This window comes from Tasmannia lanceolata, unplaced genomic scaffold (assembly GCF_043159265.1).
Source record: "Tasmannia lanceolata isolate RefF3 unplaced genomic scaffold, GAP_Taslan_0.1 ptg000015l, whole genome shotgun sequence".
Taxonomy (NCBI): domain Eukaryota; kingdom Viridiplantae; phylum Streptophyta; class Magnoliopsida; order Canellales; family Winteraceae; genus Tasmannia; species Tasmannia lanceolata.
The window spans coordinates 1,504,815-1,521,982 of NW_027518692.1; the positions used below are offsets into that span (position 1 = coordinate 1,504,815).

Sequence of the window (17,168 nt, forward strand, 5' to 3'; positions counted from 1 at the left end):
TCTGGGACGAAAATATTTTTCAGAAATTGGGAAATGTTTGGAAAAATTTTGAAAACTAAAGGGAGATGATTTTCACTCCCCTTTAGACCTGGCAAACGCGACCCGTGCCCACGGGTCGACCCGACCCATGCCCACGGGTCGACCCGACCCATGCGCAAATTTGCGGGCACGGGTCTGAGTTTTAGTGACCCGTCAAAACTAACCCGTAGGTGACCCAACCCGCAAAAACATGGGTCGGGTCGGGTCAACTCGCGGGTCACTTGGCTTTTTTAAGGGTGGTGATTTTGTTATGCTACTCTAGTTAGATGGCTTTTTTTTTCTAATGCAAAGGATGGTGATTTTGTCATGCTAATCTATTTTTTAAGGGTTTGATGCCTGAATAGGTTATGGCTAGCACCATAGGTTGATCCCAACCCTCCGATTTGAATGTTAGAGGGTTGATCACTTGATCCTAACAACCCTCTATAGATCGGAGGGTTAGGATCAACCTATTGAAATGATTTTTGGGGCAACACCTATTTAGCCTGTGGGCCATCTAATGGACGGTTTGGATCATTCCACGGTGCCGGCCATACCGCACTCATCAAAATCCAGTGATAACATTTCCCAAAATAAACAACAGTTTGAATTTGCGGGTGACCCGCGGGTTGATCCGGCCCACCCGCGGGCCGCGCGGGTCACCTAAATTATGTGCACATAATAAATAAGTAACAACAATATTAAAGAGAAGAAAATAGTATTAATGTTTGTCAAATGGAGTTTAACCATAGACAATCCATTATAGACACAACTTTTTTGGTCACAATTACAGAATAATATTGCAATTTCAATAAGGAATGTAAAAAATGAAAATCATGTAGAACATTTAACATAGGCAGGCCATTACAGACATCAGAATAGTTGATCCTAGAACATTGGTTTAAAAAATAACCATCAAAGAACATAACAATAAAATCAGCAAGAAAGATAACATATAATCATGTATAAGATTTAACATAAGCAGGCCCACTCACATGTTGTCACCATGAACCAGATTCTCCATGTGAGAGCCCTTGACTTTTAGATTGCATAAAATAGAAATGAAAACTAAACAAAAAGATGATTGTGTCGAGGGGGTTCAACATCATCGCTCATAATGTTGTCACATGTAAAAAGATAGGGGTAGTTAACATTTGAGGAAAAAATAAGGCCTTTCTTGTCATGAGAAGCATAACATTATGTATAATTAAATACGTGGCACAAAAAAGAAGGGATGTGAAGAACATTCCTGACGCAGGCATGTCTTCCTAGCAGCTCTCAAATGAAAATCACAGTGCTATTAACATTTCTAGTTTTTTTTTTTCCTTTTTTCTCTGAAAATGCTAACCATTCGATCATATAACGTGAATGTGGAATGTTATTCATTTTTATTGCCCACTTTCAGGACTAAGTGCATCGCCCGAAATCCCATTCACTTTCCCCTGAATGGCTGAGATTAGTGGGAATGAAGTACTTACCCACTTTTCTTCTCCTGGTTACATCCGGTAGTGTAAAGAGAGTACATAAATATGCTAGTAGTGTAAAAAGAGTTATCAGAAATGAGTTTTTATATGATGCCCGATTTGGGCTTGCCCTTGAAAAGGGCGCCACCCTTGATATTTGATCCAACAGCAGCCCCTTTTTTCAACTTTTTAAGGGGCTGCTGTTGGATCAAATATCAAGGGCGGTACTCTTTCCCCAGATCATGCCTGATCGGGCATGATATAATTTCTCATCATAAATATATCACTTCCCTCAGTAAATGCAAATGGTGCCCACAAGGCCAAAAATGTGTTGCCAAGGGAGAGTCAAAGCTTCCATCTTGTGGCTCGTCAATACTTTTTCTCGGGTCAATCATTTCTTTGAAGAGGAAGTCTAAAAGGGCACACCCATTGGTTCAAAGTTGCCAAAGTGCAGTTAGGCCACGTTTGGATACCCACAAGATTTAGATTTGGATTTAGTTATTATTTTGAACTGGATCAGATCCTTAAATTAATCAGCTACAACAGTGCAAAATTTTTTTTTTTTTCAAATCTATTCTGCGAGACGTTATTTGGAAATCAATATTTGTGTCAAATTCCTTGACAGTCGCTGCTCTTCGACGTTGCTCCGGCAGCAGCGAGACATCCCTCCCTCCCTCTCTTGCTTTCTCTCTCTCGTAGAACATGATCATGAAGATGATTGATGTATTTTGTATCCAAAACTCAAATCCAAATCAAAATACAAATGTAGGAGGTATCCAAACGGGCCCTTAATGCCTTTGAATTTGTAATTTGGATGGCTATGTAGTCCTGACCGAGTTTCAGCTCTGTTGTGACTGAGTTCGTAGTTCCAAATCAACCCTTTCACTTTCCCGTGAATGGATGGGATTAGTGCGAATGATACATTCACCCCCTTCTTTTCCCCTGGCCACCCCCCCTCTTTTTGATGCGTAAGTTGGGGTTAGGCGGGACCCCTACGGATATATTGATAGTGAAGAACAGATACATCCATAAGAGGCCATAGAGGCTACAAAGACAAGAAACAAAGAGAACAACCCACAGCTCCATGGAGAGGGGGAAGAAAAGAGCCAACAAAAACAAAAGAAAAGGCAAAAGAGATCCTCACAAGAGAGGATCAAAGTACCAAACCAAGCAAAAGCCTAACCAGAGGAACTAAATACCAAACCCACTCTAGCACCAAGCACCTGGAACCAATCAAGAGTTTCTGGGGATGAGCCCTTTAAAAGGGGTTCTAGCTCCAGGGAAGGTGTTCATGAGAGGAATGATTTTCCCTTTCTTCTTGTTGACTAATTGCCAAGAATCTTCAGTTGCGGCTTTGGGAATTGAGGATGGGGATAAATCTGAACTGGAGCTGCCTTTTAGAGGATCTTTTGGAGAGTCCATCTGCTGCTTAGCCTTCTCGAAAGAGAGAGGAGCTGAATCATTGACTCCCCCTTTAGTGTAAAAAGAGCAATCAACATAACACATTAGAGGGGGTGGTGTGGACCCCGATCCGAGGAGGCGGCGAGGAACTAGTCCCCCGTCGGTCCTTTGGATCTCCACATGAAGGAGAGCTATACCAAGGAACTCTTGAAACGAAACGCCCTATGACGATATATGAGATACCTCTTGATCTAGAGCCAACGCTCGAAACCAAGACGTACCTAAAAATAATAAAGAGTCGTCATCCATGGATAGGCTAAGGAACCCAAAAACAAATGCTTTGTTTGCAACGGATAACCAGAGAAAAGATGGTCCGTGCCTGATTACGAGTTGGGAAGGTATTAGGCGCCTGAGCGCACTCAGTCTCTTGTGCCATTTATTATTATTTCTGAAGAATTTTGGGTAAAATATGTGAAATGGGAACAATCATCCCCGTGAAAACGTCTACCTCATCTAAGAAAGCAGTAAACATACACATGCATAACTAAAGCTAAGCAGGTTATAGCAAATATGGATGAACAGTAAAGCAGTAAAGAGGGACAGCTACGCATGTGAAAGAACAAGTAGTAAAGAATAGTAAAGGATTACAGCTAAACATGGGAATGAACAAGTAATAGAGAACAGTAAAGGGCTACAGCTGAACATGTGAAGCTACAAATAGTAAAGAACAGTAAAAACTACAGCTAAACATATGAAGCTACAGCTAACAAATGAAAACTGTAACTAAATAGATGAATAACAAATCATAACAATCTAATCAAAGAAAGAAAACACACTTACATGATCTTATGCAAGGAACAATACCGAATAACAGACTCAAATCCCAAAATGCTAACAACAAACCCTAAAACTCTAAATATTTTCGCTCGAATCTTGGATGGTCTGATGTTCATCCAAGTCGCCTACGTATCCCTGCCTCTATAAGAATTAAGGCCACGTAGTTCTTGCGCTCCTATTCTAAACTATAATGCCTAACACATCTAGGTCCGCTATCCTAAACTCGATCCACTAGACCCAACTAGTTATTAAAGGTTCTTAAGCGATTATTAAAGTTCAAGTGGACTGTAACTTTTAGGACTCCCTATATGCCCTAACTAAATGCAAGTTTTTAGCCCTAAACTAATGCAGGTGGTTCCTACATCCTCTGTGCAACTAGGCTGTGTGTCTTAAGAAAAATAATGGGATCACTAACGCACCATATTCTAGTCATCAGTCGGCGATGTGGATGTCCAACTGACCGGACAGAGGCGAGGACATACTCCTAGCTAGGACAAACTCCTAACTCTAACACAAACACAAAACACCTAAAACACTTGACACATCTAGGACAAACTCCTAACTCTAAAGGAAGAGCTTTTCGAAAACAGTTTGCAAAGCTTAGTTTGAAAGAAAAAAGGTTTAAATGGTTTCTTTTTGAAGGTTTGAAATGTTTATTTGAAAGGTTTGACTGGACTTGGGATAAAGACCCCAAGTTGCCTACGTACCTTGTGGAAGAGGATCAAGCCAACGTAGTTCGGAAACAAACTTTCCTAACTACTTCTAAAAAATTTAACTTTTCAAATGTTTCAATGTTTTCTGTTTTTCAAATATTTTTGAGTTTCAAATTTCTAATGCTTTTGAATTTAAAGATGATTTCAATGTTTTTGATGTTTTAAATTCTAATGTTTTTATATTTTTCAAATGATTTCACCCTTAAAGAGAGCAAACACAACAACAAACCAGGGCAAAATCCTAAGGCTAAAGGGGAAACCCCGAATAACCAAACTAGTGTCCCGAGCACAGGAAAAGGATAAGATCCCAAGTAAGCAAAGCTCTAATAAGACTAAGGTAGTCTCTAACTAAGGGGAGTAACAACATTAAAGAACGAACTCCTAACTGACAACACTAAGGAGGGGTGCAAATAAGTCAAAGGCTCTTTAATAACACTACCAAAAAATAAGGGATAAACAAGTCAAAGACTTGCTAATAACGCTACTAAAAAATGAGGGGCAAATAAGTCAAAGACTCTCTACTAGAAGAAAATAAACAAGGGTGCTTGTGAGACTGAACAAGTCTCCTAGACACAAAGGTGTGCTCCAAGTATCCCGGCAATGATAAATAAAATTCAGGGCAACTAAGAGACTAAGTTAGTCTTCCACTAATAGGGGTGTAACTTGTGAGACTTGAGGTAGTCTCCTATAGACAAACTCTATAAATGAGACAAAGTCTGTCTCCTAAAGGGGGGGAAAACCGCTATGAGACTAAAGTAATCTCCTAAAAATGGGGGCTCTAGATGACTCTTTCGTTGCCTTTGCAATGAAAAAGGGTTCTAATATCTGAAGGTGTCCAAAAGACTGGGCTAGTCTACTAAATAAAGAGGGGAGTGCTACGTGGACTAAGCAAGTCCCCTAAGGATGGGCTTAGGATGACTCCTTCATCACCCATGCAATGAATGAAAGACCTAGACTACTTAAATTCATGAGATCTCTAAAATAAGGGTTAACCTACCTTTCTTTTTATCATGAGACAAATATATCAAAAAGAAATAAAACCAATGACCTGTAATTTCTAAGACATGACAAAACTATAAAATAAACATTGATTTCTTTATCTTTAAATCGATGGCATGAGTAAATAATATGTAGATAGAAAATACTATATACTGAATATATAGATGTTTTGCTTTATACTTTAAAAAGAAATTCATTCATGTTGATCCCTGTTCTGATTACCGAGTGATTGAGTTTTCCAAAAGTATGTTCTAACAACAAATTTTCAAAACATTTTCTAAAATCTGATATCTGATAAAAAAAAATTATTACAGCTGATAGTTGCGATATCTTGATTTTGAACATGAACTTTAATCCTTGATTATATTTTCTATTTCACACAAAACAACTACTACTATGACCAATGTCATTAACGAGTTACAACCTGTAAAAGTAATATTTGAACTAAATAGCGGAATAAAAGCAAGGCTAGTAAAATACACATTAAGGCCCTGAAGTTTAAACTAAAAAAAATGAAATATGTATCAGAGCATAAGATCAGAATATTCAAATAAGGACTTTTAACTCAGATTTACAGAAATAGATATAGAGATTCAACACAAAACAATACTGATATAAATAAAACTTATTTTATGATTCCACACCTTTTGAATTCAAGCTCCTAAAGGTTAAAACGTTTGGAGACAAAGTATATTACTCCAAATTGACTAATCATTTTCTAAAAAAAATCTCAGAATAGCTTTACCAATACCCCAACTATTTTAAGGTCATACATGCCACGGTAAAGAAGATTTTTCAATCATACAATGAATCAAATGAGTTAAACTTTAAGGCTGTAAGATATACCAATGCTCTATATGCTAACACTAAGGGCTATTTGATTATATATCGGCTGTATATAGGGGCTAAGCTACACAAATCCAAAATAAAAAAAACTGAAATATACATGATCTTCTTATAAATTGCAAAAAATACCTCATAATTCTCATAAAGGAAGGATGTGTTATTACAACAGTGAGATGATCCAATTGACTTTGTCAAGGTCTTGCTAATCTGAATGTCAAAATGAGGCTTAACAGAAAGTACTTGCCTAACATGGTCAAACAGATTTCTTTTTTTTTTTATGCGCACACCATTATCAACAAAACAACGAGTAACATGATCATAATACTATTAGATTCCCATCCTATACCACTCAGGGCTCACAAGTAATTAAATTTAATAAACAAATGATTTTATTATGCCATTGCAAATCATTTCATTGTATCTTGCGATTTATTTCCTTGTAAAACCAATGTAAACCAAAATTCAACAATGAACTGCTTATAGCCACTTGGTCATACACCTCAAATATTCAATGCCATGATAAGATTTAAATAATAGCACCCCTTATCATTTTATCAAATATTCACAAAACAAATAACAAGTTAGACATAAAGAAAACTTCACAGGTTAGTGTTTTGCAGGTTGGAGTATTAAAGTAATCTTCACCCTATCATGGACTCATTCAAGTTCATATCAACAAAACACTACAAGGTTATGCTACAAACCGAAGTACAACCTTAGATCAAGCTTCCATAGATACAGTCATTCCGAGGTCAAAATGACTTAACACTAAATTCTCTCTATGCATGTACATAAAATACTTCTGTGACCAGCTTTCTATACACAACTTTGTATTCTCATATTAACCTACTGATGTTGAATCACCATTTATATACAATAAACAATCCCTTTATGAATATAAAGACAGAGTATTATCTCATGAATGCAAACAATCTAGGGAGCAGGTCTATAAACAATAACAGGTTCATTTAACTCACTAAAAAAAATTTAGAAAATCAAATCCACTCATAAACTATCACTCAGAAGCTGAAATTTCTTCATCAAAACAGGCAAACAATGATCAAATCCTTAACTAAATCCTTGCTGAACCACAAAAATCATCTAAATAAAGATAGTCTTTCTAATTTTGAAATCAATCTTAGCGCAAATATTACCTAAACAATGTAATTGCTGGGAAAGAATTACCAGAGAGAATCAACTGATGTCAAAAATGCTGAAGAAGAAGAAATGATTATAATCCTTTCCTAAAGCATTCAGGTCAAATGTTGATATGTGAGCTTAGATCAGGATGATTTAAGACAATGATCCACTAAATGACAAATTCGTCTCATTTTTCATAGATCTAAAGTATTTACACTCTTTCCTCTTCTAATTTGAATGCTTAAAATCATGCCTTACAATATTACACAACATTTAGGTTGAATTAAGGTCCAGATTATCAAAGGAAGAATTAGAGCTACAAACTTTCAGATCTATTTTTTTTATAACCTCAAGATCATGATCAGATATAGAAATTTTAAGAGATTGAATTACAATCAAAAGTCCTTTTAGAAGAAGTATTGAATTATAAGTTCTCACAGTAACAAATTTCATGAAAAATATAAAAGATCGAAAAGTTAAATACCGACTTTTCTTTCGGATTAATTCAGAATGCCGACCTCTCGAGGTCTTTCATTTTTCTTCTTTTTTACTCCTCTTCGCAGATACTAACAATTCCTCCAATAGCTCAGATCTGAGCTACTGTTCGAAAGCTTGAAGATTGAATCGATGAAAGCCAAATCCAAACAATAAAGGTACACATCCAAGATTCAATGGCTTAGATCGAAAAGATTCTAGGAAGCAAAAAAGAGCAAATCTATGATTTGAAGAGGAAAATAAGGGTTTTGGCATGATGATAGTGAGAAATAGAAGAACCAACAGATTCAGTAGCTGATAAAGGGGAAAACAAGATCTAAAGGAGATCACTAACCGGCCGGAATTTGGAAAAATGATTGGAATCCGGCATAGATGTGACCAGAGAAAACGAGCAGAAGAGGAACCCTAACTTCTCCATCTTTCTCTCCCTTTTCTTTCCTCTGATAGGGTTTTTGAAGTAAAAAAAAATGAGATCTGAAAATGAGCTCTTATTTTCTTGACGCCTTAGTCGAATGGGAATATAATCAATATATAATCGGATGAAAAAATTCACACCCCTTTATCTCTCCCCCCTCCCCCCCCCCCCCCCCCAAAAAAAAAAAAAAAGGAAATTAGACATAAGGGTCAAGTGTTTGTTGAAAATGACCGAAGGGGGTCAAAATTTGGTTTTGAAAATTTCGGATGACGAGAATGCCCCTCTGGCAGAAACCGAGTGAAATGAAATAAAAAAAGTTTTTAAGTTTTCCCTCTTCTCTCTTCCCTCTTCTCTCCACTCGTCGGCGATCTCATCTGTTTTTCGACCTCTCCTCCGGCGATCTCTACGGCAATCACTCCGGCGATCTCGACGGCGATCTCGACCAAGGGAAAGCACGTATCAAACCTCGCATTTGAAGGAAACCCTATCTGGTACGTCGTTTTCTTCCCTTACTTTATTCAATCTCATTTTTATTTACTTAGTAAAAGGAAAATTCGGTTGAGAGAGATGCAAAAGGGGGGGGGAATCATGCAATATGTTTTGAATTTTTTTCAGTTCATATACATGTCAGTTATTGCATTTCCTCCTACAGAGTAAAATAGTTGTAAATGCTTGTAAATGTTGTTTATTGCTGCTAGGGTTTTATGTTTGACATTAATTTGTGAAATGGAGAAACGTTCTGCTGTTTATTTATTCTAGGGTTTTATTATGTACATTAATTTGTGAAATGGAGAGATGGGATTTCATTTCATATATGCGTATCCACTACAGAGTAAAATAGAGTTGCATGCTACGGTATTTGTTGATGCTAGGGTTTAATTTTTGACGTTAATTTGTGGAATGGAGAAATGCGATTTCGTTTCATGTACATATGTTAATGCTAGGCTTTTAATTTTACAATTTGTGGAGTGGAGAAATGGGATTTCAAAAACACCTACTTGAAAACCATGTAGAGCTCCCCTATATTGGCCTTGAAAACCCTCTTTTGGTACTAGTAACCCCACCTAGGTAGTTGGAAACCCTTTTCTGTGAACTTGGGGATCATGTTGGGCAGTTGATGGCCCCTCTATCGCGACATCTTCTAGGATTTGATGGACCCTCCAAGGGTACTTCTCCTACCCCATTTGAGGGCCCATAATCCCTTCTCTAATACCATGCATAGCTCCCCTCGGTTGCCCTTGAGAAGCCCCCCTTAGGTACTAGTAACCCCTTCTTTGTAGCTGAAAACCCATGCCTTTCAACTTGAGCACCATCTTTGGATTTGCTGCACCCTCCAAGGGTACTTCTCGTACCCCATTTGAGGGCTCATAATCCCTTCTCTAATACCATCCATAGGTCCCCTCTGTTGCCCTTGATAAGCCCCCCTTAGGTACTAATAACCCCTTCTTTGTAGCTGAAAACCCATGCCTTTGAAGTTGAGCACCATCTTTGGATTTGCTGCACCCTCCAAGGGTACTTCTCCTACCCCATTTGAGGGCCCATAATCCCTTCTCTAATACCATCCATAGGTCCCCTCTGTTGCCCTTGAGAAGCCCCCCTTACGTACTAATAACCTGATGGACCCTCCAAGGGTAATTCTCCTACCCCATTTGAGGGCCCATAATCCCTTCTCTAATACCATCCATAGGTCCCCTCTGTTGCCCTTGAGAAGCCCCCCTTACGTACTAATAACCCCTTTTTTGTAGCTGAAAACCCATGACTTTCAACTTCAGGACTTTCTTCTGGATTTGATGGACCCTCCAAGGGTACTTCTTCTACCCCATTTGAGTGCCCATAATCCCTTCTCTAATACCATGCATAGCTCCCCTCTGTTGCCCTTGAGAAGCCCCCCTTAGGTACTAATAACCCCTTTTTTGTAGCTGAAAACCCATGACTTTCAACTTCAGGACTTTCTTCTGGATTTGATGGACCCTCCAAGGGTACTTCTTCTACCCCATTTGAGGGCCCATAATCCCTTCTCTAATACCATGCATAGCTCCCCTCGGTTGCCCTTGAGAAGCCCCCCTTAGGTACTAGTAACCCCTTCTTTGTAGCTGAAAACCCATGCCTTTCAACTTGAGCACCATCTTTGGATTTGCTGCACCCTCCAAGGGTACTTCTCGTACCCCATTTGAAGCCCCATAATCCCTTCTCTAATACCATCCATAGGTCCCCTCTGTTGCCCTTGAGAAGCCCCCCTTAGGTACTAATAACTCCTTCTTTGTAGCTGAAAACCCATGCCTTTGAAGTTGAGCACCATCTTTGGATTTGCTGCACCCTCCAAGGGTACTTCTCCTACCCCATTTGAGGGCCCATAATCCCTTCTCTAATACCATCCATAGGTCCCCTCTGTTGCCCTTGAGAAGCCCCCCTTACGTACTAATAACCTGATGGACCCTCCAAGGGTACTTCTCCTACCCCATTTGAGGGCCCATAATCCCTTCTCTAATACCATCCATAGGTCCCCTCTGTTGCCCTTGAGAAGCCCCCCTTACGTACTAATAACCCTCTTTTTGTAGCTGAAAACCCATGACTTTCAACTTCAGAACTTTTTTCTGGATTTGATGGACCCTCCAAGGATATTTCTTCTACCCCATTTCAGTGCCCATAATCCCTTCTCTAATACCATGCATAGCTCCCCTCTGTTGCCCTTGAGAAGCCCCCCTTAGGTACTAATAACCCCTTTTTTATAGCTGAAAACCCATGACTTTCAACTTCACGACTTTCTTCTGGATTTGATGGACCCTCCAAGGGTACTTCTTCTACCCCATTTGAGGGCACATAATCCCTTCTCTAATACCATGCATAGCTCCCCTCGGTTGCCCTTGAGAAGCCCCCCTTAGGTACTAGTAACCCCTTCTTTGTAGCTGAAAACCCATGCCTTTGAACTTGAGGACCTTCTTCTGGATTTGATGGGCCCTCCGAGGGTACTTCTTCTACCCCATTTGAGGGCCCATAATCCCTTCTCTAATACCATCCATAGGTCCCCTCTGTTGCCCTTGAGAAGCCCCCCTTAGGTACTAATAACCCATTCTTTGTAGCTGAAAACCCATGCCTTTGAAGTTGAGCACCATCTTTGGATTTGCTGCACCCTCCAAGGGTACTTCTCCTACCCCATTTGAGGGCCCATAATCCCTTCTCTAATACCATCCATAGGTCCCCTCTGTTGCCCTTGAGAAGCCCCCCTTACGTACTAATAACCCCTTTTTTGTAGCTGAAAACCCATGACTTTCAACTTCAGGACTTTCTTCTGGATTTGATGTACCCTCCAAGGGTACTTCTTCTACCCCATTTGAGTGCCCATAATCCCTTCTCTAATACCATGCATAGCTCCCCTCGGTTGCCCTTGAGAAGCCCCCCTTAGGTACTAATAACCCCTCCTTTGTAGGTGAAAATCCATGCCTTTGAACTTGAGGACCTTCTTCTGGATTTGATGGACCCTCCGAGGGTACTTCTTCTACCCCATTTGAGGGCCCATAATCCCTTCTCTAATACCATCCATAGGTCCCCTCTATTGCCCTTGAGAAGCCCCCCTTACGTACTAATAACCCCTTTTTTGTAGCTGAAATAGAGTTGACTTTCAACTTCAGGACCTTCTTCTGCATTTATGCTAGGTTTTTTTTTTACGTTAATTTTTGGAATGGAGAAATGTGATTTCATTTCATGTACATATCAGTTACCGCATTTCCACCTACGGAGTAAAATAAATGCAAATGGTCGTCTGCTATTTGTTTATGCTAGGCTTTTATTTTTTACAATTTGTGGAGTGGAGAAATGAGTTTTCAAAAACACCTTCTTCAATACCATGTAGAGGGCACAGTTTATAGTTGATGGGCCTTCTTTAATACCATGTGGAGACCCATGTTCATTGTTGAAGCAGTCATGGTTCACTTGTTTTATCTTCGATTTCATTTATTAAATTATTGGTCCAATGGTGGTCATTGAATTCCAATAGCTAGTGCTTATCTGCTTTGTTTCTCAAAAGGTCTGATGCTATAAGTTTTTTTTTTAAATGAAATGTGAGCTAATACTCGCCTGATGCCCATGTGGATGAGAATTTTAACAGACCTCCTAATCTGTTTTGGGGGTTTGTCCTTGTTGTTGTGCTTTCAGAAAATTCATATAGAACACTGATCGTTGCACTTATTGGTTAGCTCTTTTGTTTCTTGTTTGCTTTGCTTCATATCTAAGAAGCCAGACCTTAGAGGTTAGAGACATGATACATATTTTCAGGTAAGTATGAGAATTGTAATAATTGTTGGTTTGCTTGCTAGCTTTTCTTCATAATAGTACTGATTGTGAATATGAGTTTATGCTATGGGTTGGATTTTATTGATTTTCTTGGTAATTTATTTTAGAGATGATGAGGACGAGAATTTTAATGATTGTCAATATAACTGAGTTTTTGGGTTATGAATTGATCTCGGTGATTTTGATTTGGTTGTTCATTGTTATACAGTTTTTATCCGGTCAGGAGCCATTCAAAGCCTTGAAAGATGGTGATGCGAAAAAGTGATAGAGTGAAAGTAACAAAGCCTCCAACAAGGACAGAAAGGAGTTTAGAAGGGGAGGAGACGAAAACTGCAGCTGTGAAGAAGAGAGGAACAGATGTAAGTGTGTATGTTGTTAATTGTATCAATCATAGTAAGTTAATTCATTTACCACATATATTTTGGCGATGTAATTTGTTTTGCAGGCTCCATACGTCCCAGCACGATGTTCTCCAGCTTCTTTCAAATCGGCAATGGACAGGATAAAGTTCAAGCCAGTCCATTTTCATGCCATAGAAAAGACTCCTTTCCGACATCTGTTTGGCATGGAGGACATTATCATGCACAAGCCTCTCATAAGAGCTATCCACGATAAGTGGACTCCCGGCACTAACACGTTCACGTTAGGGAGTATAAATGTCCCCTTCCTTCCAAGAGATGTGGCATTGGCATTAGGACTGCCACTTAGTGGAGAGCGAATGGACGTGGTGAGGGTTCTGTCATTCGACAGGACAAAACCGCAACCTAAAGTGCCTGGCTGGCCATTTCCAGAGGCCAACGTCAAGGCATTGGTTATTGAGAATGAAATTACAGCATTAGTTAGAGAACGCAATAAAGTTTCGATAGAGAAGACAGTGAAATATGTTCTCCTGCATCTTTTTGCCTCTGTCCTTTTCACAAAAAGTGCACATCGAGCTGACGAGCTCTTCTGGCCCTACATCGACGACATAGGAAACATTGGCAACTATAACTGGGCGATGGCAGTGTATGACTGGCTCGTAGATTACCTAGACAGAGTCAGCAAGGGTGGCAGGTACCTTGGTGGTTGCTCGTTGGTAATTCAGGTAATTTGGACTCATGACATTTAATATTCTAACCGTGTGTGGACCCCGATCCGAGAGAGAGGAGCGGTGAGGGACGTGCCCCCACGCGCTAACAGTCTCACTGGATCATCCACGTGAATGGAGAGCTCTACCAAGGAACTCTCGAAAGAAGAAATGCCTCTCACAGCATGAGTGGCGATATAAAAGGTGAGATACCTCTCGATTCGGGGACTAGCCCAGATTCGAGGCGTACCTTAAACAAAGAAGAGTCGCCATCCAAGGAAAAAGGCAAATGGGCCCTGGATCCCATACTATGCTCTGTTGCAACGGATAACCAGAGATATAAAATAAGGTTCGTGCCTGGTTACGAATTCGGAAGGTCTAAAGAGCACCTCATCCGCCCAAGTGCAAACACCTGGTCTCTTATGCCATTTACTTAATAATTTTGAAGAGTTTTGGACGAGAATCATATGAAATGGGAACACAAATCTCCGAGAAGACGTCTATCTAATCATGCATGTCTCGGAGGAATAATAAACACACATAAAAGAAATAAAAGTGTCACCTGAGAATAACTGGGTTATGAATGTCAAACCTAAATTGGTGTCTAAGTTCTGATGAACAAACACATGCATGACATACCAAAAAAGTATAAGGTCTGCGCAATAAAGTAAGAAAACACTGCAAAACATAGAAAATGACTCGATACCATACAACCCTAAGACTCTAATCTATACCTAGGCCCGAGTCTTTAGATGATCTGATGTTCATCCAAAGAAGCCTACGTATCCCCGCCTCCACGAGAATCAAGGCAACGTAGTTCTTCGCACCTATTCTAAGCTATGATGCCTAAGATATCTAGACCTCTATCCTAGACTCGATCTAAAAGACCAGACTAGTTCTTAAAGCTTCTTGTGTGATTATTTAAATTCCAATGGATTGTAGATTTTAGGACACCCTATATGCCTTAACTAAATGCAGGTTAGCCCTCAGCTAATGCAGGTGGTTCCTATAATCTATGTGTAGCTAGGCTGTACGCCCTAAGGGAAACAATGGGATCACTAGCGTATCCAAGACTTAATCATCACTCGGCGATATGAATCGCCAACTGACTGGACGGAGGCGCTCCTATAACTCTAGGACAAACTCCTAACTCTAACACAAACACAAACAAACCACACAACACATCAAAGACAAACTCAAAACTCTAAAACTCTTTAACTAGGACAAACTCCTAACTCTAGAGGAAGATCTTGTTGAAAACAAGGTTTTGAAGATTTTTGGTATTTTTTCTTAAAATGGGTAAATGATTTATTTACAAAGGTTTGGCTGGACCTGAGATAAGAATCTCAAGCTGCACTACGTACCTCGTGGAAGAGGATCAAGCCAACGTAGTTCGAAACAGATTTCCTAACTACTCCTAATGACTCAAGATTTTTGAGATTTTTGGTTTTTTAGATGTTTTTGTTGTTTTTAAGTATTTTTGACTCAAAGGGGACAAATCCTATCATCATAAGGGGAGGACAGACTCTTGATATCCCGCAAAGGTTGGACAGCATCCTATGCTTTACGGGGGAAAAGAACAGAAACACAGCTCTGCAAGGGTTGGACAGCATCCTATACCTTGCAGGAGCGGATAGAAAAAAACATGATACGATGAGAGGTAGAATAGAATCCTAACCCCTATGATGATAGGACTGACTCCTGAAAGAAAAACATACCCTTTAGCTAAGGACAGACTCCTAGGCTAAGGACTGACTCTGAAAATAGGATTCTAAGAAGGAGGTGCTAATGAGACAAAGCCTGTCTCCTAAAAGAAAAAGAAATAAAGAAGGGTGCTAGTGAGACTATCAAGCTAAGATAAAACTCACAAGTACCAGGGAAAAAGAGACCTTGTGCATATTTAGCAAAGGTAAAACATCCAGCCGGGCCGGACAGCTACCTAGCCCTAGGGTGCAACAAATGTGCAACCCAATACCCATAGGGTAAGGGGTATGATGCCAAGCCGAGTAAGATGTTCTCCCAAAACCAAATGATGCACAAAGAGGAGGATGCTAATAGAATGAGACTGGGCAAGTCTCTTAGACACAGAGGTAGGATAGAGAAAAATACTAACAAGGAAAAAGAAACCTTGTGCATATTTGGCAAAGGTAAAACACCCAGCCGGGCCGGACAGCTACCTAGCCCTAGGGTGCAACAAATGTGCAACCCAATACCCATAAGGGTAAGGGGTATGTTGCCAAGCCGGGTAGGGTGTTCTCCCAAAACCAAACGACGCACAAAAAGGAGGGTTTAAGACCTATGAGACTAGAGGTAGTCTTCTAGAGGTTAACTCAGGTTGATTCATTAATGAGACAATGCCTGTCTCCAAAGATTTGGATCTAAAAGACTAGGCAAGTCTTTTGAGAAAATAGAATGCTATTCGGACTGCGCAAGTCCCCTAGAGATGGGCTTGGGCTAGCGCCTTCATCGCCCTACAAGAAAAGGGGATTCTAATATCTAAAGAAAATTAACAGCAATCTATAAGACTGTGTTAGTCTATCAAAGAGAGAAGAAAAAGCTACCAGATAATTGCAAATTTCACTCTATTTTTATAAAAATAAATCAAGTGCTAAGCAAAGAAGAATTTTCAATAAAAAAACAATACACAATCTAAAGCAATCATAAAATGATAAACATCATTAATTAGTCCAGACCAGCCGCTGGATAGCCTAATAAAGTAAAAAACAAACAATATCAAACACTTCTAAACCAACCACAAACCCCAATACGGGGACTCCAATGAAATCAGATGATGCCAAAGTAATCATCTGATATCAAATACACATGATAATATTTCTAATCCCGCCTTGAGATCAGACAGTACTCATGTCGATGATATCGAATAGAGTAGTCATCTGATCTCCTCCTTCCTATTAACAATTCATTTAAATAATAAGGAATGAATATAATAAGCTTTGAGATAATCTCACCTGAACAGTCCATTTATTACCGTCTTCGAACCCTAACTCAAAGTTTAGTATGAAAGAGAAATAGTAAATTTCCAACAGATTATAGAAACACATTAAATGATATTTTCGATTTGTACAAATTTTAATACATAACAGGGCATCAACTTGTGCAGATTCAAATGTAAAAACTGTGAGAATGAAATATAAGTAGATTTGTGAGAGTGAAAGTTTTGAATTGTACAGCCTGGTCTGAGAATATGGTTATCTTGACACAACACTATCCACTGAATTAAAATGAATTAACACTGACCTTACCCTATATAGTGGGACATTATATTAAGTAAAAATGATGAACTTAAAATCTATATAGTTGTACAAACTGACTTAACAAGAATAAAAGAATCAATTAGAATAGTGTGACCACCAGCTTACTTCTAATCTAAAGAAAATGATTTTAACCATATAGCATAAATACTAATCCACTAAAGAAAATGATTTTAACCATATAGCATAAATACTAATCCACCCTGCTCTTTA

The 17,168-nt window shown here is 39.3% G+C and overlaps 1 long non-coding RNA gene across 1 annotated transcript; it reads right to left on the bottom strand.

Moving 5' to 3' along the window:
• Positions 1-2,439: 2,439 nt before the first annotated feature.
• Positions 2,440-8,464, bottom strand: LOC143846673 (uncharacterized). Its single transcript, XR_013234810.1, has 2 exons — positions 8,247-8,464; positions 2,440-2,915 (listed from the first exon to the last, which is right to left on the bottom strand). It is a non-coding gene; the product is annotated as an uncharacterized LOC143846673 (long non-coding RNA).
• Between the last annotated feature and the right edge of the window lie 8,704 nt (positions 8,465-17,168).